This window comes from Varroa destructor, unplaced genomic scaffold (assembly GCF_002443255.2).
Source record: "Varroa destructor unplaced genomic scaffold, Vdes_3.0 BEIS01000006.1, whole genome shotgun sequence".
In the NCBI taxonomy this organism is placed as follows: domain Eukaryota; kingdom Metazoa; phylum Arthropoda; class Arachnida; order Mesostigmata; family Varroidae; genus Varroa; species Varroa destructor.
In genome coordinates, this window is record NW_019211459.1 from 10447690 (window position 1) to 10472358 (window position 24669).

Below are 24669 nucleotides of genomic sequence, written 5' to 3' on the forward strand. Positions count from 1 at the left end.
CATCTTTATCTATAGGATTTACCAAAAAACGGGAAGCTTGAATGACCCATAGACTGAGTACGATGCAGATAGCAATATCCGTATGGCCTCTCAGTATTCGTCAGTCTCTCAACTGGGTGACACGAAGCGACAATGGCAGGTTTCTACACGGGATCGTGTCGAAAGTGGTGTCTCTACATCTATACAAAACGGAACAAGAGAAATGTGGTCCTGGATAATATGCCTAAAGCCTAAATTAGGTCAGATCGACATCTTACGAACTCATGATTTGCGTCTAATGGAATTAAAAGTGTTCCACACAGTGGGAAATACTAAACAAACAGGATGGTCAAGAAGGATCTGAATGTGACCTTGTTGCATAGACCGAACGATGTTGTTTCATAGAGATGATCTCATAGTTAGGGCAGACACGCTTTCACACGACAATATGAGACCATATATTGTCAAGATTGTTAAAACCGCCTTATCAGAGTTGAATAAAAGCTTCATTTTAGCCCACCATATTTTTCAGGGTAAGTTGTTGCTAGGGTTCAAGCTAAACGCCGTGTTTTTGGGGGCGAAAAATAGTATTACTGAAGGATCTAGCCAACGCACACCTATTTTTTGTTGAATGCCTACACGGAACTCCCTACATTGCCTAGACTCGGCGTGCAATACTACTTACGAAACTGAACTGACCAATAAATCTTTTAGGATTCACATGCGGAACTGCATTAGCGTTACATTAGACGGATGATTTCCGACACAAAACGGGCTTCTCCAAAATTTATATGGCAACACGTTGCCAGTAAGCGGGTGAGGGTATGCCGCTGCTTATAGCTAGGGTCCAGTCGAATGGCACGTGACCTCCACATACGTCTCTGCAGCATTGTTGGCATGTTAGTTAATGCTCGCTTGTTAAGCGCTTGTTGTTGTAAGTTAGCTGAAATAAACATATATATAATATATCAAAGCTTAAATTTTCAGTGCATGAGTAAGTTTTACCAGCAAATTATACCGCCATAAGCATACAACTAAACTAAAGATAAAACTTTTTTTTCTAAGCTGATCAAAGCGAAGTGAATGAAAAAATTATCATTTGTGTAATTATCATTTGTATAATTAACATATCGTCTATGCCTAGCTCAAATCAAGGCTAACGTAGGCATCCAAGAACTCTATCTGTTTTTATGGCCACGTTGAACTGTGTGTGCCATTAATATATTCACAGTTATCGTCTGATAATTGGGTCACAACATTACAGAACTGCTCTGTATAATACACGGGGACTTTATGTAGATGTAACGAAAATCCGTCGCTTCTTCGTACTGCGTAAAATTTCCTCTCTTCTTGCTACACTCTTTATGCCTTGTTACCTCTGAAACCTACCTCTTAAAACCGAAAAAAAAAAAATATATATATGTATATATAGCACTTTTAACGCCTTGACATACGTACGGTTACGAGACGTAATAAATCAAGGAGAAGAAGGCGCTCGACCCAATTCTACCAGATAAATAATGCTTATATATATATATATATATAATATATGGCCTAGCAGTGTCTATTAACTAGCCAATCGGGGGCAGAAGCCAATGTTATAAAAAAGATCTTTGGCTTAAACATTTATGTGAAATATTATAGACGCGCTCTAGAGCAAAGAAACAATTCTAAACTTTAACAGATTATACTGCACAGAATTAAATTAAATTATTTGATAATTTATTGATTGTAGATTACGTAAATGCTATTAGGTACTGTGGTTCTTTCTGCGCCTTTGTGCAACATCACACTTATAGTTAGGCCCCGTCAAGTTACGAAGATACGAGATTAGAGATGAGACTAAACCCTGGAATGAGCCAATCGCGAAACTGTGTTGGGGGCAGTAACCAAAATGTAGCCGCGTGATCATTTGAACCGCAATTTAGTTAAGAAACAGAAACTGCCAAACTTGCATGGGTTACGTAACAGAAGACGAAAACAGAGCTTTAAATTTTCAAAAGTTCATAGACGTCAAACAGTAACGCTTTGATCACCACCGAAACCATTTGCATCGACACTCCCTCCGAATGGATGAGAATTGTATTGCGGTATAGTCTATAGCCTACTCAAATTCTAATCTATTCCGCCACTAAACTTAATTTAATGAAGTTCCTAAATAACAAGCTAAGAAAAATAGCAACGACGCATGTCCTGTTACGCATTTGTAAAGGAACCTCCGTCACCTGAGCACATGACCAGAATCACGTTTTTGATTCTCAGCCCCTGCTCTCCTCTAGTCCCTGACAAATAACGGTTTTTCAAATATGTACAACGTACATTTTCGGGCAGCATATTGTGGCGTAGGTGTCAAGCATTCTACAGGCTTCCCAGCTGGTGGACTATGAACGCGGCTTCGATGCCGGTTGTTACCGTTACGGGTGTATCTATGCAACAGTCCCTTAAAATGTTGGGGTGACTTGTGGTCAGAGAAAGGTAAAAAATCAGACCGGCCGACCGACCCACCGAGAAGCGCTTTTTATTCTAAGGGCTTACTGCCACAGCAGCAGGTAGGTAATAATAGTCAGTGGCAACAGCGGTTGCATATGTTTTTGCTGCTTCCGCTTTGGTAGTCTATTGCATGGAGCGATCACCGCCCACCGACTCCGAGACGTCATTGCGGATTGCAACACGGCGTGGACGCAGCAGCGGTGTCGGCTTGTCCTTGGGTTTGCCTTAGAGCCTTTCCCTGTGCTGGCGCGTGGTTTAGCAGCAGTCCGTCAAAGGAACGACGCTTCGCAGAGAGTGAAGTGCCTAAAGAATAGGCAACTTCAACCTGAAACGAGAGATGTTTCCCTCAGCAAACCTCTATCCTCTTTGTATTGGACTAAATGTTTCGAGTTTTACGTCCGCCATTGTCATCCTTTTTTTAACCACTAGTACAATTTGCGTTATTCGCTTTTGAAGTAAACAGGTTTTTAGTTATAGGAGTATATGAACTCGAGTGTGCGTATAGCTTAGTCAATTGGTCTAGTTTAGTATGATTTAGCTAGGTGATGTATTAAAGACATACTGTTTAGAATTGGCTAAGGATTGCTTGAACGTTGTGTGTTGCATTCCACACTTTGTCGAACCGATGGCAAGGTTTTCCTAGTTTCCAGCTTCGAACTTGGATTCATCTGTGACCATTTTGATTAAAAAAAAAACAGGACCTTGACGCAATACAACAACATAGGGTTTCTGACTAGTACCCGTACGTTTAAAGTTAATACGAGCAATACGTTAAAATCGAATCAACCGTTCTGCCTAATGGAGAACTTTTTCGTTGAAACGATGAAGCATAATTGATCTGTGCAATAACAACCTAAATAGCAGTCAATCCAATGACGCAGCTACAAGTGGCGCAAAATGTAGAGTTTGCTTGATCCGCACCAGTTTGCTGCGGTGGCAACGGGCTCCTTCGTTTTCAGAAAGTCATACGCAATCGACATGCAGCTGCTGAGAAATTTTTTAGGATAGTATAACTCTAAGGTCTATTAATTCATAATCGAACTCAAGTTCAGGTTTTACGGTAGGTTACCTGGGTTATCTGTAGATACGATAGCTATATGAGAACACCATGTTAATGTTAAATAAAAGTATCCGTATATTAGTATTAGCCAATACGTTACTGAGATTGGTGGATAAGCGTTAAATTCATTGCCTTATTTTAGTGAGGATGTTGAAGCTTCTACCGGTCTCTCATGATGTGACCCGAACAATGCATTCATTGTAATCCAGCTCCGGGGTATGTTACTACGATTGTCTTCGAGATTGCTCATACTTGGGTTCATTTGTAATGGCTCACAGTGGCTCGAATGATTAGGTAATGTTACGTATTAATTACCACCCAATTTTCAGAATTGACTGACCGGTAGGTTTGTTACTATGAAGGCTACTTCGTTTCACTAACTGGTGCAGTTTGAGGTAACACTGACATGTTTACAAGAATATATCCAAAAAAATTATAGATATTATCAGTGACGGGTTTTTCGCCGGATAATGGCTGTGTAGAGTGTCTAATTGCGTCTCGCTGAAGTGAGGTCAGGCTAGCGGATTTGAAGGAGGAGACCAACGCCTTGCCGTGATTGAATTGATTTGTTCGTCCCCAAATACTGAAAGTCAATTCTCTGGAACCTTTATTCAAGCCGTGCGGCTCAATTCAAGCTTTTCACAGCTAAGTTTTCGCCTATTTCCCTACTGGTGAGGTTTTTTGCCTAAATAATATTTGATACAAAGCAATGTAAACAAGCATGGCGTTCCGCCAGTGCGCGGTTCTGAAACACCCCATGCCTTTTCTATCTCGCATACATACCAGCGATTCCGTCGCCCTCGTTCCACCAAATTGACATCATCTGCTAGATAGACTCGATCAGGCTGTTTTCCCTTTTTCCTCGTAACTTAAACCCTCTTTGTCGTCACCAACAAGCCCTCTCTACCACCAAGTCGGTCCAATCCTTCCTAAATCTGCTAGATAAATCTTCCCCAAACCCCATGGATATGGTGCTGCCATTATTGGTGGCGGCACTACCGGTGTGTCTCAGCTGTCCTATTTTCTCTGTCCTGCTTTCCTTTGATTCGCTCTGGCCAGCATGGCTACGGAGTGAGCCAGGCAGTTGGTACTAAAAGCAGGAGCAATAACGGGGCAAGAGGGGTGATAGCAGCAGTTGGAATCTGTCTGACTGTTTGCCTTTGTCAATGCTGTGACAAACACTTTTTCCGCAGCTTCTAGCGATAGCGGTCATGGTAATGGTAATAATGGAGTCCCTTTTTCTCAGCGCAATCCGCTGCTGTTTGGTGCTGCGGCTGCCATGACCCTTTCCTCTACTCTCACCTTTGCAGCCACTGCGTGGCCAAAGGGGCACCGTTGCTGGCTCCACCTGGCGCCGACGATCCACCGAAGCAAAGGCGGTAGCAGCGGCAGTGGCAGCAGCACCGAACTGCTTCTAGTTATCGAAGAATAGTTCATCCCGCCTGAACGGTGGCCTGTGCGCCAGCCCGATAGAACGCCTGTCCGCCCGCCCGTTCGCCCGCGGCGCAAATCGTTCGACTCTCTCTCTCTCTCTCTCTCTCTCTCTCTCTCTCTCATTCGTGCAACGTTTCTGCTCGTGTTAGTCGTGGCGCATATATATATGTTCATCTAGTGTTGACCCGGCGTTTCGTTGGGTCGGTGTCAAACTTCAACCTAGCCTGTGGCAACAGTGCTAAGCAGCAGGGGCAAGACTTTGACAACGCGTAACCCACTCTCATTCGTCGCGCTGCGACTCACCACGGCGCTACATCACGGTTCGTTGATCACCGACTAGATGTCGCAAGCAGCACCATCCGCATGCTGCCTTGTTCCGGTATTGTCGTCGAGGGTTCGCTCAATCTCCCTGTCGCTGGATGTCGATGAATAGTGGCACGGTGCGCGATGTGTTTGACCACCCTAGTGTTGTCAACTAGACGAACAGGCAGACAGACAGACAGACAGACAGGGAGAGAGTAATTTCCCTTTCTCCCATTTTACTCTCTCTCTCTCCCTCTTTTTTTATTTTTTCGAGAGCTGCTGCTCGGCGCTGCAGCCGACGCCTCTGCCACCACCTCTGCCACGACGTAACGTTCGTGTATGTCCCGTGCCAAGCAGACAAACACAACAAAGGCCCGCTAGCAGGTCTCACACGCTTTCTCTCCCTCTTCCTATTTCTTTCATTGGAGCAGCAGCTGGGCGAGGCGGTGGCGATGTCTATGGCTCACTGAATTGTTTGCTGGGAATCGCGCTCGCGCGCTTTTTTTGACTAGACTAGCCCGCCCGCCCGTCCGCCCGCCGCCGTCGCCACACGCTCCGCACACCCGTTTCGTTGGTCAGCAGAGGCCGTTGGCGCCAGTCATCCAGCAGAAACATTACTGGCGCTGCCGGAGCCGCTGCAACTCGACGACGAATAGGACAATCGATTGCCAACGATCATCGTTGTTGTTGTGTCTACGGCATCAACAGTAGGAATACTGGCAGTACCAGTACTAATTCAACAACAGTGCTTCTATAGCAAAAACGCTCACGGCGGCAGAGGCCGCTGTAGCAGCAGCAGCAATAAGCTTGGCGACGTCAGCAGCTGCGTAGAACAGCCATGGCACTGTCGTTCGTATTTGTGTTGTGTTGTTCTTATAGGCGCTAGTAAGAACGCAGCAAGCGGAGACGGGCAAAAGAAACGGCCGTAGCTAGAACAGCGCGTCAGGCTACTTTCAGTTCGACAGTTCAGTCAGCGGTTTCAGCAATCGATGCCGGCGCCGGCATCACGAAGGAGCCTGCGATTGTTGCTGCTACTGCTGTTACTGTTGCAGTGGCTGTAAGAGCCGAAAAGCAAAAAGGCAACGAACAGTTGTAGCTAGTGGCAGCTACAAATGCTTGTGGCGGCGCCCGCGCTAATGGACGAGGGCGCCTGAGGTGATTGTGGCGCCAGCACGGTTTGATGCGAGAGAGACTTGTCGCTATTGTCGACGGCAATGTTAGACTTTCTGCAACGATTGCTGCTGCTGCGGCAACGCTCTTGAGCGCCGAATGCTGCATAGCGGGCCGCAAGCAGCGGTTAACGACACGTTGTCAAGAAGCGCCATCAAGAAACAAAGCGATTGTGTCTGCTGCCACCGTCAGTCGCACCTGGCTGGTGGAAGATTTGTCGGTTGTCGGTCAGCCACAGCGGTTGTCCGTTCATCGCTGGTGGCCGCATAGGAACAACAGCAACGATGAGACGACGACGACAATCAGAAGCAGAAATGCCTGGCAAGCGGCGATCACGAGCCGGAGCGGTGACTGCGGCGGCAACAGCACTATTGTCAGTTAATGATTGTTAAGCTTACCACAAAAAATAAAGACGCTGAGATGGGCTTGTGATTCAGCTGTTGTACAAGAAACAGCTCTCCTATCCGCGAACGAATAATCTATGAAGCTATTACCCGAATAATATTAGTAGCATTATTGGCAACTGAGAGCAGGGAGCTGGTTTTCTTACCCGTCGCATTTCCGCTCGTACAAGTCGAGTCGCCGCGCCATACTGCCGTACGCGACGGCGACAACAATACCTAGTACAGCCGAGGCCTGTTGACGGTGCTGGCCAAATTACGCGACTGCATACACCGTCACACGACAGCTTCGTAGCTACTATCGTCACTACTGTTCCTGCTACGCTAACAGGCAAACGTCAGACGACGCCGACGACTCTGTGCGGCCGCACTTCCTGCTGCTTCCTGTTTTACTATTTCTTATTGCTGTCACTCGGCGAAGATAGCAGCGGCACCACTTCTGAAGGTAGTCTGCCAGCAACAGCTTCTCCTGCTTCTGTTAATGACCGTTGTTTTAGTATCTGTAATAATATAAAATAACAGTATTAGTACTTGCGTCCCCGTGACAGTCCAGTAGATATTTGCTTGTTGTAGTCACGTGGTAATTTAGGTTGAAAACCGGGCGTAGACGCAGTTTCTTTTGCGCTCTGAAAGGCCAGCCGTCTGGAGTAATGCTTAGCAGCCTAAGTATTGGACGCAACGTTCAGGTTACTAGTATATATATTAGCAGTAGCAACAGCGACATGAAAAACAACATCGGGAACATCATCGTTATCATTAACATGAACAGAATCAGTGGTTGGAAAGCAGAAGAAAGCCACTTGGGAAAGTTTATTTGAAAAAGGAACGAGAGTGAAAGTGAGGACGATGTCCATAGCTCCAGCCGGCTGCAGCGGACGATATTTGCGGCAACACCTGCCGCGCTGATTGTTGTTGCGCGGCCGTCAACCGCGCCAGCATCAACAGTAGCAGCACCGAACGCTGTAGCTGGCGGCGATACGTCGCTCTACAGTCAAACGCAGCCATTCGTCTCGCGTTCACATTTCATTCAATCAGCGCCCGTCTGGCCCACATTACTCATCTCATCGTCGAACTACGGGTACCACTGGAAGCAGGAAACACCGCGGCCAGTCCCCAAGCCCAGCGTGTTAACTGCCCCATTCTGTCAGCCACCAGTCAATCAGCCCGTCAGTTAGCCAGCCTGCGGTCAGTAGCAATGGCACAGACAACAGCGGACCAGTTGCAATAGCAGCTACGCTGCCGGTGACCAGCTATTGACGCTGTCGGCGGCAGCATAACTGCCGAGGCAGCTGCTGTTGTCGTTGCAGCCGCTGTCGATAGTGAGTGAGTCGATCGACGGTTACTGCCGCAGGCAGAGTGGAGGAGCAAGGGGGAGGCTGGTGGTATCAAGCAAGAGGCGGCGGGCGGCAACCAGCGGAAAAGCAGCAAGTGCCGAATGGGTGAAGAAGAAGAGTGGTAGTAGGAAGGTGCCCGCCGCTGCGCTTAGTCCAGGGCGAGGAGCGCAGTCGCCTGCGACCAGTTGCTGAGCTCGGTGCTCGCTTGCTCAGTCGCTCGGCTGGTTGGTGTGCTCGCGCGTCGCTTGCTGCTCATTGTGAAGTCCTTGGCGAATGCCGTCCACTGTCGTCTGTGTCGTGCTACAACAAATCAGCCATGCCCAGCCCTCCTCGTATTGTGAGTAATGATAAAAGTTGCGGTGACGTTGTGGTAAAGGATGCGCGCCATTGAAGGAGAGGCATCGTAGAGGGACTGCTTGGTGTTCGTGTTCGTCGCAGTAGAGACGACAGCCGCGAGAAACAAAACGACGGGATACGTCCCGTCGGTTCTAGCGATCTCTGCTGATGCCTACAGTGGTAAGTGGGATCCAGTATGATAGCCTAAAAAGAAGTTATATGTGTCATTATTGAATCTGGTAGAAAGCTTTATGGACGGGAAAAATAACTTCAAGACGAGTAGTACTCAGTTTAGTTTTCATCCACAACGGGACCTTTTGATATAAGTTGCGGTGACCAGCTACGCAGGTGAACAAGTTTGTGAAGATGTATGGGAACAAGTTGCGAATTGGGCAATTATGGTGTACGGCATAGGACAGTTGAATAGCCCATATGGGATATTTGGCTGTATTTCCTTATCCTGCTTATATAAGCTCTACACATTCTATATAACACGTGTGTACGTCAGTTAGTACTCTCATATAGTATATATATTGCTTTTTGATGCTCTTTTGTTACTGTATGGGAGCTGTTTTCGAAACGAACGACCGACTGTGCTATTCTTTCAGTATATCTAAGTGTAAGCATCACCTACTCTACGGCACAATCTGTAACATAATAGAATCGCGGTGACAGTGGATAGCAACAACTTCAACAACTTTAGCCATCTTTCTCTAGTTATCGTGTTTGTGTTTGCCTACTACTTAAGCTCAAGCTCCACCAATGTCGCCACTAGCATATTATTAGCTATTTCTCATCGCTGTTGTTGCCCTGTGTCGTAGCGCCGTCGTATTTTGTTGTGCCACGCACGCACACGCAGTCCACAGCGAAAAAAATAACAGCGACTACTCTGTGGACGACGGCAGCGGCGGCGGCGGCGGCGGCGGCGGCGGCGGCGGTGGTGGTGGCAAGCCATTGACAACGTGTTGTCGTCAACAGCCGCAGAGGTCGTCCAATCTCGCAGTACCACGATCCCAGATCTATAGAATTAACTCGCTGCTGCTACCGGAATTAGCGATGACCATGTACATATATTATTGGCCCTTTGAGCCAAAATTGAAACGAATACTTTTTTTTTTTGCATTTTAAAATGATATTGCTAAACTAAATTTGCGCCATTTTGATCCGTAATCTTTCGTTTGCCATTTTTCTGGTAATACCATAATCTTATCGCTGTTGGATTTCTGCGGTTCCTGGGCGAAAAATTGTGACAAATGATTTTTTCATCCCCCCATAGAGATAAAACACTGCCAGCGAAGTTCTGCAGAGACCGAAAAAGATGATGCATTAATGGCTCAAAATCCGGACGCTGCAGCGGACGCATTAAAGTTTCTTATCTAAGTTCCCTCAATGTTTGCCGTGTTTCTAACGACGTATATTGATTGGCGATGTTACAATAGAAGACGACACCTTTTCTGTTCATTACTTGCAGTTTTTTTTCCAATAGCTTGCTGTAATTTTGTCAGTCGAGGGTAAAAGCCTGAATGAATAATTACGGCAGGCAGCGACTCGAAATGCACGGTTCCACCTCGTTTGGCATCAATCTAGGATTTAGCACAAATGGTGATTTTTTTAATTGTTTCTAACTTGCACATTATTGTTCCACGTGATTCTCTTTTAATCACCCGTGATTGATCAATTTAGAAACGGCTTGCTTCCATGACGTTTCTATAAAATTTCAATTCAATCGACTAGATCCCTTTACATTAATTTGTATAGCACCCAAACTTCGAAGGTCTTTTAATAGTCACCTCTCTTCGAATGGTTTAAACTCTATTGATCCTCAATGTTTAGTACCTAGGCTATATCATGGTTATTCACGAGTCGGTCTTGCTCAACCTTCGGTTCTTTCAGAACAAAACCACCTTCTAGCCCTCTCTTCCACGGCCATAAATAGCGGAAATTGTCCTGTCGGCCTGGGTGAAATTTGCACCTTTACCATAATCGAATTTTTACAGAGATTTCACTAACGTTCGAGGCGTTTTAACATAAATCTGTTTTAGCAAACCTCTTCTGCCACTCTCGGATCATCAACAATGACCCGATTCGACCCACATCACCTAGGATATATGACTTTAATAAAGCTTCTAGAGCTAGAAAAAAGGTCAATACCTTTTCAAACATATATATTGTTGCTATTGTTGACTGATGCCAACGTTTGCACCATTCTAATGAAGTTAGAGCGCCGCGTACTGCTGGTGGCTTCTTTTTGTCACGTTGGCTAAAATGTACATGGAGCTAACTTCTGGCTGTTGTTGTTTGTTAATATTTTATTAATTAATTAAAATGTTAAGTGTATGTGTTATTATTTGATATTATGTGATTGGGCCGCGGCAACGAACGACAGTGAAGACGCGTGGGATAGTGTTTGCGTATTGCTATACTGGCCATTGTTCTAATAGTAGAATATTAATCTCACCCAACTCGTATTAGTTACATTGCTATCATTGGCCAAGGAGGCACGGTGTACTTCGTCACCGTCGACCCACACTAAAGACAACGACTTCAGTGGCAAAAGGCAACAGTCAACAAGCGAAAACGGCCAACAAACAGAACGACCCCGCCGAGCGCCGGCTGCCGCGCCACTCCACCGCACTAGGGCACACGCATCACTAATTATAGATACTCTCTCGTGTCTGTAGCGGCGATACGCTCACATCTCGGTCGACAGCTGCAGCAGCGACAACGGCACAACACCGAATTGCCAAGTCACCATGCTGCTTCTGCTCTTAATAATAATTGCATTATTATTATTATTATTATAGCAATGTGCTGAATACAAACGCGACCGAAATAGTACACAAAAAAAAACAAAGGTGCAATACGCACGCGCAAAAGCTCACAACGTTTATAATGATACAACGACAATAACCCGAACAATAAAAGCAAATCAACATAAAGTTTCTGATAGGTTAAGCAAAACCGATACGAACGACGCGATGGGTACGTACCTACGAGGCACTACGGTCCAATCCAAGGCCGCTATCGCCAGGTGCGTAAAATCTGATCATATTTTTTTCATAAGTTTAGCCTATTTTATACTTGGCTTTCTATTAGGCGACCAGTCAATCACTGTTTACTTGCCTGTCACGTTATCGATGCTGTGCGAGCAGTCATCACCATTGTCACACACTTGTGCGGCAAACTGCTTTTCCCGTGTCGCGTGCCGCCTGTGCATACGAACGTTTGAGCCCGTTCACCTACTAGTATTGGCAGACGGTAACCTGGTTCGCTGTCGGTATGTGTACTTCTAACACTAGATTACCTAATACATACGCACATGTCTATTGGATCCTGGAGCTGTTGCAACGGAACGCTACAGTGAACTGCCGATATCAATCATTATGAGCAGCATCATTAGTCGTTACCAGCAGCAGCATCAATTAGATCTACCAGCCAAGGAAATTTTGCCGGCGACGCAGAATGACAACAATCTTCTGAGCAGGACAGGAGCCACGGCAAACAAAATGAGGAGAAAATCAGGCAAAAATAGCAGGGAACCAGTAGAGCAGCCGACATTGGCGAAAAAAGCTGAAGCGAACTGGAAGAAGGTATATGGAGCTGGTTACTGTGTAATGGACGAAAACCGCGGTAGAGGGGTAAGGCGGTTAGGGTTGGATGTATATATGCGGTTGTATGAGTGCTTGGGTTCACACCGACGCATCACGGATCGTCCGTAGGCTATTGTTTGCCTGTTTATATGTTTGTCTGTCTCCTGCGGGCCAGCTCGCCTATTGAGTTGCTGTGCACGTTTTTCTATGTGTCACTGCTGCCTGGCACGGCGGTAGATCGTCATACGCGCATAAAGTGCTGCCTGTTTCTAAATTGCGTCTAAATAGTTGGACAGACACAGTTGATCCTTCTGATGCCGCCGCTCCGGCAGCGCCTCCTGGCTTTTGAAGATACGTAGCTGGGCTACTTGGTCTTGCTGCGGTACGCGCGCCGGCGGCGCCGGCACCGTTTTCCGTCTGAGTAACTTCTCTCTGTCTGTCAATCCACCTGTAGCTCTATGTTGATGGATAGGAAACGTTGGAACTGAATGCTTTGAAGAAAAAGAAGGCCTATGCTGAAAACTTGCCCACCAGGATGATTGGCTAAAGTAAACCGGCCAGATGAACCGTGACGTTACAAGAACTGCAATTATAATTGGTAATTTTGCGGAACCATTATTATGGTTGATCTGCATATTCGTACAAATAAATACATACTAGAATACAGAGTTTCTGCTTTTAATTATGGCTACCGATAGACGAATTCATTAGGCAAACTGCAGTAGAAACTTGATGTTTAAGATATGCACGTTGAAAACCCTTTTGAACCCAGTAATACTAGTCCTTTTTCGTGGTCTAGCCCCATTTAGCAGCTATTCTCGATTAATCTCTCGGTCATAATGAAACGCGCACATTCACAGTTATTAAGGAAGTTATGTCTGGTCGCCTGTGGCCTGTGTGTGCACTGCCGCCGCAGGCCAGGCATGCGACACAGGTCACGGCGGCACCCTTACAGTAGTTGAGAGTCGTCTGAGGCGAGGCATGGAAGCGAATCTTCGGGCGAGAAAGCAATTGGGAAATCCGAGGTCAGATGAAAATCGTTCTCCCTCACTAAGCGAGTCTCCCTCGCCCAGCAGCCTTCGACTCGTCCTTCGTTATTTTACCCTGCCCTAGGCAAGCAGTAGGTTTCTCCAAGAAGAACGAACGCAGGCTGAGACAGAAAAATAGTGTGGAGGAGCTTGCGCACCAGTGAAAACACTGCTAGCTAATTCAGCTAACGGAATATGAGTAGGACGGGTTTAGGCAGACGTTCGTAGTCTGTTTGGCGTAGCGGTAGGAATAATTTATTTTCTTGATAGAGTTCGTAATTCAGAACGCACACGCACAAACAGATCATGAACGTTAATATTAGTTAGGTGAGGGCGATGATAATAACGAAAAAGCTAAAAAAACATAATACAAGCGGCAGATTGTGCGGTGAAGCGCCAATCATGGCAGGCGGAAATTGTTGTTGCTTAATAACGTATTTTAAAGAGTTCTTCAAATTACGTATTTATTCAATGGCGCCCATGGAGGACAATTGTTTTTGTTATAACTATGTAGCGAGGCTACAATGTCACCGGCTGATACCTTCCTAACAACCAATACTTCTATAGGAATATATATAACGTAGCTAGAGTGGCACTGCAGAAGATGACGCAAACGGCCGAATACGGTTTAGTCGATCGTTCTAGTGGCACACAGACTGATTATAATGACTTGAGACACGTATAGCCTGCTTATGAATGTATCATTTTACGTTACCGACTTGCGATTCAGTTGATGACGTTACAGCATCTCTCAGCTCCAATTATCACAGCTAAAACTACCATATTGCTTAGGAGGAAGTGCCCGTCAGGCGGCCATAAGCCAGGTCCACACAGTATTACCTTATATTGACGGCATCAAGTACACGCCGTACAACAGGGTCCATGTCCATACCCGCTACTAAAAGCCGCATACAGTACATATATATATGTTTGTCGACATGGCCACGTGTTTTCTTATGAAGCAGACAACACTTGACTTGTCTGTGCTCACGTACTAACAACACAAACATACAATATCTGTGCGTATCAGTTTGTGTAATATTGATTAGACACAAGCGATACAGGGAAACCATGGCCGTACAAGTGACAGAGACAGCGGGAAACAAAGTGAGAAAGGGAAAAAGAGAACATGGAGTCGCAGGACTATAGAGAAATAGATAACGGAAGGTGACTAACTGTAAATGGCAAATTTCTGAATGGAAAAAGCATACAAAGAACAAACAGACACAGGCACAGAATCAACAACCCAACCCATGGACCGACTTGTACAACTACAATATGTCGATAACGGTAATGGGCGGGGGACAATTGCTTAGGAAAGAGCTAACCGTCACGCCAACTGCTGAATCTCTACTGGCGCCAGAAAGCAAGTAAAGTTTATTTATGAACGTTCATCGCGGATGCCACGATTAGCTGGCGCTACTCGCTCTGTTGACTTGACGTGAAACCGGGCTATCAGGAAAATGATGAAGCCAGCAGCACTTGTAACTGCTTTAGGGTCGCAGTGGATGTAACGGGTCTTGCTATATAAGAGATATCTCCTTTGCTAGTAACATGCGGATATTGTGTGTCTAGTATTTTAGCATAGTTATTCCGTTAATATCAAGTATATGTAATATTAATTATATATAGGCTAAATATTCGATAGTGCAGTATAAATTTCTACTATCTTTTATAGAATAATGTTTACCACTATCGGCGGCGTCCATGATTCGTACGCGTTGTTTCTATAGCGGCTGTTAGATAAATGTTAAACTTACATAATTGAGAACATTACATCAACGCTATAACAGAATGAGATGGAGGGAAAAGATCACGTGGAAGCCATCTGACCCGATCTGTTTGTCGGCCTATGCCTACATGTCTTCCTATAGGTCAAAAATTGTTTGCGTGTAGAACACTTTGTTGTCTCGGGAATGACTATTCCCTTACCTCAAGCTGAATAACGTCACAGGATAGCATCACGTAGCCTTTCTCGTTGCACGGCAGATAGCAGCATCTATATGCTCCATTCTCCCAGCGATCACTACAGCGTAATCCGCAGTCGGTCTGCCCTGAACAAAATAACGGCGTATTGTGTCATGACAGAGTGGCACTGCACAGTGACAGATCGCCCGCGTCTTGTCATCGCCTGCCCTTTCGCTGCCTATCTTTGCCATTGCTCACATAGCCTCTGTCTCTCCAAGATATTTTTGTCGGTTTTATTCCGCCGATGCAGACGCTGGTTCTGGTAGTTAATGTGACGCTAACATGTGTTCGTTACTAATGGGTTAACAATTAGCTGTGTTGTTTTTGTTGCTGTTGTTATTATTGTTATCATACTCATTGAGGTTCTACAAAGATTGCAGCCTTGGCCTGTCATCCGCAGACCTCCGCCCTTAACGTCCCTAGCGCCGCTCTAATATTGTTTCTCCCGTATCCTCTTCTTTTTGCCTCCTGAACGACGGCCGTGAACCAACCACAGTCGAACCTTTACTATGGCGAATGTATTACGAGCCATCACCGCTGCGTTTCGTACAAAAGCTGCGAAAGAAATAAAGAAAGACAAGGCCAGACTTGTTCTCGGCCGTTGAAGGTTGTTGGCAGTCGACGGCCACTCAACCGAGATTTCGGAGTTGCAGCTGCAATCGGTCCCATGCAGTACAACACTCGCTGTGCAACTAGAGAACGCGCCAGGAACGAAAAACTCGTGAACAGCTGGATGAGCGGGTTGCCCCATTCGAAATAGAAAAGTAGACAGTACAGAAATTGCATACGGAACAAACACAAAGGCTGCACACAACACATAAGGATAAACACCTAGAAGTCAGTATATCATTGTTGTTATTGTCTGACTGTCACCCAGCCGCAACGAAGTATTTCGAATTTTGCGTCTGGTAACGTGGTTAGGCACTCCGTAAGACGGTCGGCTCCTAGCACAGAACAAAGTGTAGTTCGCTTGGATTCGAAGACCCACCACTAGACTGTCTCGCACTCAGCTACTCTGAAGCAACTCTGTAGCAGAAGAAGCACTTTTTTGCTTTCACCTTAGCCTAACCCGAAAAATAGAAAGAGCGGTCACGAGTGCCCCCTCTACCGTCTGCGCAGCATCGCCTCCGCTAGTGTGTTGACGCGCCCTGCGCGACTAGGAAAACCTCTGTTTCTAACGGAACAGCTCGGGAAGCTGCTAACGGATTTGGTGCGGTGGCCGGAATAGCTGCAGAAAAAGAATAGCGATGACTTTTAGAAGGTAATAGCGATAGGAGCCAGTCATAGTTCGTGGTTAATGAAAGCGCTACTGCTGCTATAAGTGGCGACGCTGGCCGTGATAAGAGCTTGGCGGAGTATTGCAAAAACATCGGCCCGCAGTGTCATTATCTTCAGCATACCAACGTGCGAAGAGATTCCACACCTACCGGGCTCGCTTTTCGGAATAATATCGTAGTGTGGAGAACAGAATCGAGAACGGAACGAGAAAAAGAAAAACTAGATGGCAAGCGGCAAGGGAGGTAAGGCGATCGATATCAAATAATGCCGGCACTTCTGGGTGAACATATAGAAAATGCTTATTGTGTGTGAAGTCGGACGATATGATAGCCTGCTTGCGGAGACAGCTGGTTTATGAAACTTATAGATAGGGGGATTTATAGATAGGGGGATTGGCGAATATGACCTGACAAAAGGGAAGAACGACCCAAAAGCAAAATGGAACTCTTAGCCGAAACGAATTAAATATTAAAATGAGCTTCTTTTCTGGTTTACTATACATAGCTTAAATTTTGTTCATCGAGGGGCCCGCCTTTTTGATCAAAATCGACTTGAAGCTGAAGACAACAAATCCACGTAGTTTAACTAAGCAGCTGAGACAAAGACACAAACCTATCCAACAAAACAGTCGGTGCTATTCTGAAATGTTAGAAGGTTGCAGGTTGTTGTAAATCTCCAGAATATAATTGAAGTCAATAAAACGTATGAAGCAAAATCGTTCTAGCCGTATTTGTTCTTTTCGGTTATGAGTCGTACAATCGCATTAGAAACATGTGCTCTACAGGGCTTCCGGATCTATAGTTACACCACTGTTAGGTTGGTACATGTTATATGCTATTTAATATCTTGTGATAATTAATATCTTGTGACAGCTTTTGTAAGGCTCAGATAAGTATTCGGTATAGATATTTGGCCCATTCTGTACGAACTAATTATATGGGCAAAATTGATCGATCTCTAAGTATTTTTCTTTTCTCTAAGAAAGACGGTCGAAGACAATAATACGCAACCATCAATTCTACAAGTTATCCATATGTCCCACGACCGACGCAGTCCACAACGTAGTTCACTAATTCTAGTTTGACCACCTACGTCGATTTTTTTTTTTTAATCTAGCTTCCTTGCACGTCTTAAGCTAGGCTAAGATTACCACTTAAATCGTTCCTAGAATTGTCCATAGCAGTGCCTAACGGCAGTACCGCACGCCAAACGTCATATATATTTCAAACTATTCAGATCATTGTTGTTCTCTTCGGTATTAGATTATTATGTGCATTGCTAACATAGTTTTAATCATTCATTTGAGGCTGATGTCTGGTCTACAAATACCACGAACGGAATACGGCACAGCCACTTGCATTTAGCATCGAGGCGTTGCGTCTGGGCGCGTTTACGCGAGCACTGTGAATCTTTACTAATAGCCATTAAGAGAAGTTTACGGAGCTCGTCCTGCCGCTCACTTTTCCATTCCGGCCACGTACAAAGTGACTTTCCTCGGGGCATGCAATCGAGTTTGCCTGTAATCGTCCTCACGCAAAGAAGCGCCTGCCATCTGCGAGCGTCCATGAAAGACGTCTAAGACGCTCTTGATCTCAAAACATCACTGCACAATGAAACGTATTTATGATATATAAATCTGCATTAGTATCTGCAGTTTATATGGAACTAGTTTTTGAGTCGAGAAACATGCAGACTGTAGTCTGAAATACACTTTGACAGCGGCATGACATGATAAGCATGGGTGGCCGTATATAAGGATGCGCAACAGCTGCAGCCGTTGATCCGTTTGCAGAAGCTGAATTGCGTACAGGCCTTGTTTAAGGCACGAAATTGAGATATATTGGATAATTGTATCGACAAGCGAACTATGCAAGGCCCATTTGTCTGGTGTATTTCGATTCAGCGATACTTTGCCAGACGGCTCGAGTATGCTCTTATCCCTGCGGGCGTGAAAGGTCGAACATAGATCACCCTTTTGCTGGTTGCAAGTTTGCACATATTGACCCGTTTTGTGCTTATACAAATTGGCCTATCATCGTTAAACCTCATTTTCTATAGCGGAGACTTTTGATTGAGCACTATTTTCCTAATTACTTCAAATATGATTAGAGTAGGAGGTTCTGCACGGAACAAGCAAAATAAAGCCCTACGATTATATTTGCCAGCGGTTTCCTCGTTGCTCGAATGTTTACATGAGGATTAAAATATGCGTATCCGAACCTGAATCACTTTTAGGTGACTTAGGTTTAAACACAAAGAACGCCGTTAATCTTCCGTCCCTACGGTTAGTTAGCTGGTAAATAGGACACGACTACACCGTTGTCCGAAGGCGTGATTTACAGCTGTCAACAGGTAACCTGACGTAATGTCAGTGAACATAGATGATTTTTTACATGCTACGGGAGACAGTTGGGCAGAGAATCGAGGTTTTCTGCGAAAACTTATGAAGAACTACGAATCATAAGACTGATAGCAACGATTCACGGGCAACATGGGTGGTTCGAATGTCACTCGATGTTCGCTTCCTTTGTCTGTGCTATTTCTCTTAATCTTAAATGTATTTACAGTCACTTCCAATGGGGCTGTCGCAAACGTAGTTAATCAACCATTTTTTTTTGCAATCCGAAACTCAACGATCATATTCCCTTAGCCGCAGCTGCCACTACAACTCGTTCGACTATAGCTTCTCTTCGTTTTAGATGCCATGATGAAGATCTGGGACCTGCGGCAATATCGGTACCGAACAGTTCGCTAATAGCACTGTTAAACAAGTTGAAAAATAGGCAAGAAGAACTGCGAAGAAGAAGCGTTTAACAGTTCAACGGCGTATTTGTAGGAAACTTCGATATGTGGCCTCCTGCTCGTCGGCACTTCTAGGGTGCATTTCTATGAAAAGTTGTGCAGCAGGTACAGAACGTACTCGAACGTACGTTGTCGTAGCAACTTGTTTCGGAAAAGTCAAAAACTACAGATATTTAACAGGCGTTTGTGGTAGACAAGCCCAAGTCAATTTAACAAGCAGGCCCTCCCTCTGAGGGTAAAGGGATCTTGCGTGGGGCCTGACATAAGCCAACTGTAGAAATGGCAACCTATGCGAAGCCACAGGATTGCCTGAAAAAGGAACATATCTGAAGCACAGTTGAACACGAATTATTGGAAAGACAAAGATTATAGTGCTGTTGTTAATGATGCCATGTTATAAAAAACGATATCCAGCTAAACCGTCGCAGTTAAACTCTGCGAAAGGTGGATAGTGAGAGAAAAGCCAGGGTCATCAATTCCACTTTTCAGGTACGGTACCTGAAACGGTCCTGTACGAACGACGACGATGTGGTTAATTGGCAACCGTTTCTCTTGACAAAAATGGCTACTGATTCAAGTCAATTTGCGTACCGTTACGGCCGAGCAAAGAATAGACCGTACCGTTGTGAAATATAGGCGTGAACGAGTAAGGAACTCGTCTCTGCAGGTTAGGCGATGCAGCTCAAGCGTCACTCCCGCAATGATTGGTCCTATAATGTTTACGCTATATAATAGGAAAGTTTAACTCGTATACATCCGTCGACCTGAATGGGTCGCGCAAAAGTTTATGGTAAATGAATTGCACGAATCAACGATTTCGCCAGTAATTACTTTTGAATAAACAAGTATTCTACATAGAAGAAATACATATGGAATAATCCTTTGAGCTAAGCCACGTTTCGTATTCCCATTAGCAGAAATCATACTGTTATTCACAGTTGGTTGTGCGCGCTTACATTGTAAAATGACTTCGTAGTATACATTATCTACCACAGAACGGGTATGCGCTGGCAATGATAGTAGCTTATTTATGCTTGCTGTTTGGGCTCTGATCAACAGATAAACAAGCTACCGGGACATTTTACCAAAGCGGAATACGATGATGAAGTTCAACGTTGCAAACTTCGAGTATGCATTTGCCAACTACTCCGATCTGTCTGCAACTCACTCATAGGAAGAAAGTTAAATTTTCTATAAATTTAAAACCCCCCTAAACTTGCCATGCGCGTTTCTTTTTTTTTGTAGGCGATAGCTGTACAAACCGAGAGTCGCTTTTTTGAGGTGTTTTCAGAAATTCAAAAAAAAAAACACAAGGACTTCGATCTAGGGTGCAACGCAATCATTCCCATAACTGTCCCTTGTAAATGAAATTACCAAGGTAGAAAAGATGGCGCGCTTCTCTTTGATACAGGCTGTTATGGCTAGCATCTGCTGTTCGAGCAACTGAAACGTGATGATATCACGTTCTGGGTAGAGTCAAACGGGGAGCGGGATATAATACACAAATTCTATGAACAGAGCTGGAGTTTAACTTGTTTTATTCAATTCATTTGCGCATTGTTCATAGTATATCCCAAAGCACGATAAAACCATATCTGCTTTAATTGTTGGGTGCAGTTAGCTAGTGCTATATAATGTGATTTAAATAGGTTTGTAGGTTAGTTTATCAACAACAACTTCAAAACACGTGATGATCCTAGTTTCCTTGCCTAACTGCATTCTGTTCGGGTCCTAATAGGGAGATTTCTCTGAACATCAGACCGTGCGAACGAATAGCAGAAAAAAATCAAGCATGCAAACACGTCTTCCTTGTTCGCTAACAAGTTTTTTCAACATGTCAGCGCGTCAGATGGTCACTTTTACACAACTGCATAGAATTCCTCTTTTTTTTTTTTTTTTTTTTAAAGTTCGTGTATGTTTGCGCACCGAAGAAAAATGACATCGTCAAGAAGAAAGAAAAGACGAGCTCCTCTAGACAATTCATCACATCAGCAGAAATCTATCCCGCAGATCAATCAACATACATTCTACTAGCCGATACGCAATTGCCATTGCAAAGCTATTATTTAACACAGTACAAATACGTGGATAAGGAAATTCACAAAAGCGAAAGTCTTCGCCATTCAATAACCGTTGCTGACGTGCTTAACGCTGCTATTTTCACATTTGTGTTTTTGTTGCAATAGTGACTATCCTTTTCTATTATCCTTATCCTTCCGGATCTTTGGCGCCCGTTACCAGGTTAGGAGGGCGCCCCCTGCAACTACTGCTGCTGTCCCACGTAGGAACAGTAGTCAACCACAGAGAGGGAGACGACGATCTTTTGGCAGTTTGGCGCTGTCGGCCGTGTTGTTACTTCAGTGGCCGTCGACGCGGTGGTTGGCGCTGTCGGCAGCGCCGGGTATCGTTCCAATGGCGCTGAACAAAGTAGCTGGTGCTATTTGTAGATGTGTGTCTGCACGATGCTGGAAATCTGCTCTCGGCTGACCTACTACGACTCTCACTAGCGCTATTACTTCTACTACTACTGAGGGCGATTTTCTCAACTTCGCTTTATTTTACCTTGGTAGCGCTGAAACGTCGGCGGCACCGAATCATGGGCTGACCGATCGACTAGCGGATACTGGCCGTTCGCTAGCGCTGCACAGAAATTGTTCTAAGTACTGCTAGCTCCTTTCCCAGTAGAACAATCGAAAAGGAGTTACTAAGCCATTGGCATAGCGAGCCGTGATTTAGACGCGTGGTAAGCGGATAAAAAGGGGCGAAAGGCAACCAGCAGTGAGCACTGACTTGTGCTAGCTTTGGAAGCGCTTTGGCAAAAGTGACGATTACCGTTTGTCTGCATTTTTGGACCGGCCATGCACCGGTGCTGATGAGCTAGCGTGACGCCACTGTCACTTCAATGTCAACTGCCACTTAACGATTTACTACTTACGAATTAACATTTCAAAAAATACACAACCGATTCTATATATTAACTGCTGTAACGATGGAAGTCTTTTGAGATTACGCAGCCGGGAACGTGTACCGCCTACTATAACTTACGTCGTTACCTCCTAAGCTGTCGATTGGATAGATTTATTTTGCTGAGACTCTGCCCTGGCTCCCTTCAGTAGTTTTACCTCCATCTATGCACAAATCTTTAGCAGGAAAGACAATAATAAATAGTATGGCATAGACAACGGCGCAGTCTATTTACTGCCGGCCAATTAGAACTTGATAAAAGCGGGATTAAACGAATGGGTGTCGTTCTGCTCAGCAGTCGGTAAATATTTTGGCACGTTGAGTTCCATACGGCAAACTCCTCGTCGCTCTGTCCCCGCGGCTTTCAGCGCTGGCTTTTAAAGAAGTTCTGTTATTGCCGCTGTTCCTAATAGGTAATACTATACTTCTGGTGTAGAGGTGACCAGAGACTCCCGAGAGCCCTCTGCATTTTTTTTGGCTTATTATTCCAGCCACAATTGTATGTAATGCGACTGCTGGCCACAAGTCGACGACTTCGTACACGAGATGGCAGAAGCCACTCATGTGCAGCCGCCGTGGTCACTAACCTATTGTTACCACGTTTATTGATACTGATTATCTGATAGGAATGTCAATATGAGTTGTTCGATTATCGTATGGGTGCCGTGTCTTACGCAGGAACTCGCTCAGATCAAACTGTAGTCAAAAGGCTAGCGAAAACAAACAGGGTAGACCCTAGGCAAAAGCATGTACAATTTAGAGAATCGCATTAGGTACAAATGAGTGTAGGGAACTTGCTTTTCGCATCATATTTATTGTCGCAGCATGGGGTTTTGACAAATTTCTGCGAACTCGGCCACAAATACAGCGTAATATAATTATGACTTATAACGAGTCTCAAAAAATTATTAACAGTTCTATATATATATATAATGTACAGAAATTATTATTAAGCATGGCAACTCGAATGGGATTATTTGACGCGACCAAATATACTCGTATGCAGGAAACGATTGAAGAAGACCGGAGCTCAAAAACATGAAGGACACCGAGTTTAAAAATCCTTCGTGTGTCTTTTGCTGATCGAACATGCTCTGCAACTTGATTTGCTTAGTTAACAAATATAGCTCCGAGTATCGTTCACGTTCTAATTCTGGTTACTACGTCCTGACTATCTGCTCCTGTTGCCCCAAGTGCAAGGCATCAACTGTTCCAACAATACTTGACTGCTTCGGATACTGTTGTGTACGTAGTTGAGGTACCAAACGAAGGAGGAAAAAAGGAGATAAAAGGAAGGGAAAATGAAGACAAAAGAAAGGTAAAACAACGGTAGATAAATGGCAGAATATAACGAGACAAACGGACAGAAACATGGCCCCGCAGCAGCGAGCCTCCTTTCCCGTGCTTTGCCCTCGGCCTGACCGAAAAAAGAGCGTGAGAGAGAAAGGTTAGAAAGACGTAAAAACAAACCTCTGAAGGAAAACTAAGAGTATACTTAGATGGACAGCTTTTGACCCTGACAGTGTCGGTAGCGCGTGTTGCACCGTTCGGTGGCGCATGCCTGTCGATGGTCGTCTGGCAGCGGAGAGTGCAGCAGCAGCGATGAACCCTAGGACAAACGGTCTACAGTTCGTGCGGTAATGCTCCCACTATTTTTCTTAGGTCGGTTAATAACCTGTGATAGAGTGGTATAATAATAATAATAGTAAAAGGACTAGTCAAATCTCTATACTGAAAGGGTCAACTGCGAACCGTAACGGAAGAACTGTAGGTGATTAGGAGAAAAAAATTGTCGTACATGGATACTTCATCGTTAGTAGCTAAATACATGAACGCCCTCGAGTTTTGGTGTTGAGTATTACCTCAGACGACTGGGTCCGAGCATCAAAGAAATTTGGCTACATCCGCTCTCGAACGTAGACCGCTGTGTGTCCTGAAGTCAAGTAAACAAACGCACCATCGCTGCACCATTATAGGTATGTGCAGTGATAGCTACTACCATTGAAAGGTGCAGATTGCCGCGACTGGTTACTACAGTAGCAAACATAGGATTGAATAGATAATCAATTTAGACTGTTCGCTGCAATCAAAATTCGCGTCATAGACGGCATCGTATCTTTGTGAAAAATAATCCGTTTTACTTCAGGTGGGTGAATCTGCTCCGTGAAGTATAGCTCAGCGGCGATACTTCGATACAACGTAATCCACCTATGTGACTATGGCTTTGAGTAAACACACATCGTGCAGTAGATCTCGATTTCATGGCAAAACGGCTATACACTTTTGGTTTCGAATATACATAGAGAAAAATTTTTCCAATAGCTATACATTTAATTAGTACGAATAGTCTAATACGGTAAGAGTTGAACAGTTGGTCAAAAATGAATCCTTTGAACACACTATCGATTTCACATTACGGCTGTCAATGCCACTTCCTATAATAAGAAAGAGTCTGCTCGTTATTAATGCAAGTGTTACAAACAACGCTACTGCTGCTGCACGTCTAATCCGCGAATTTACAAACGCGGCATG

The 24669-nt window shown here is 44.8% G+C and overlaps 1 protein-coding gene and 1 long non-coding RNA gene across 5 annotated transcripts in view; one reads left to right on the forward strand and one right to left on the reverse strand.

Annotated features, from left to right (window-relative positions):
- Window positions 1-1679: 1679 nt before the first annotated feature.
- Window positions 1680-14379, reverse strand: LOC147754839 (uncharacterized). 2 transcript variants are annotated; one of them, XR_015330494.1, is made up of 3 exons: window positions 13966-14379; window positions 6987-7337; window positions 1680-2794 (listed from the first exon to the last, which is right to left on the reverse strand). It is a non-coding gene; the product is annotated as an uncharacterized LOC147754839 (long non-coding RNA). The 2 variants fall into 2 exon arrangements; XR_015330495.1 differs by having other exon boundaries at window positions 13841-13977.
- Window positions 7334-24669, forward strand: part of LOC111252324 (uncharacterized) — a 33294-nt gene continuing 15958 nt past the window's right edge. For all 3 annotated transcript variants that reach the window (XM_022809988.2, XM_022809990.2, XM_022809989.2), the window contains exon 1: window positions 7334-8687. The gene's annotated coding sequence lies outside the window, so the exon portion shown is untranslated. The remainder of the gene's footprint in view (window positions 8688-24669) is intronic.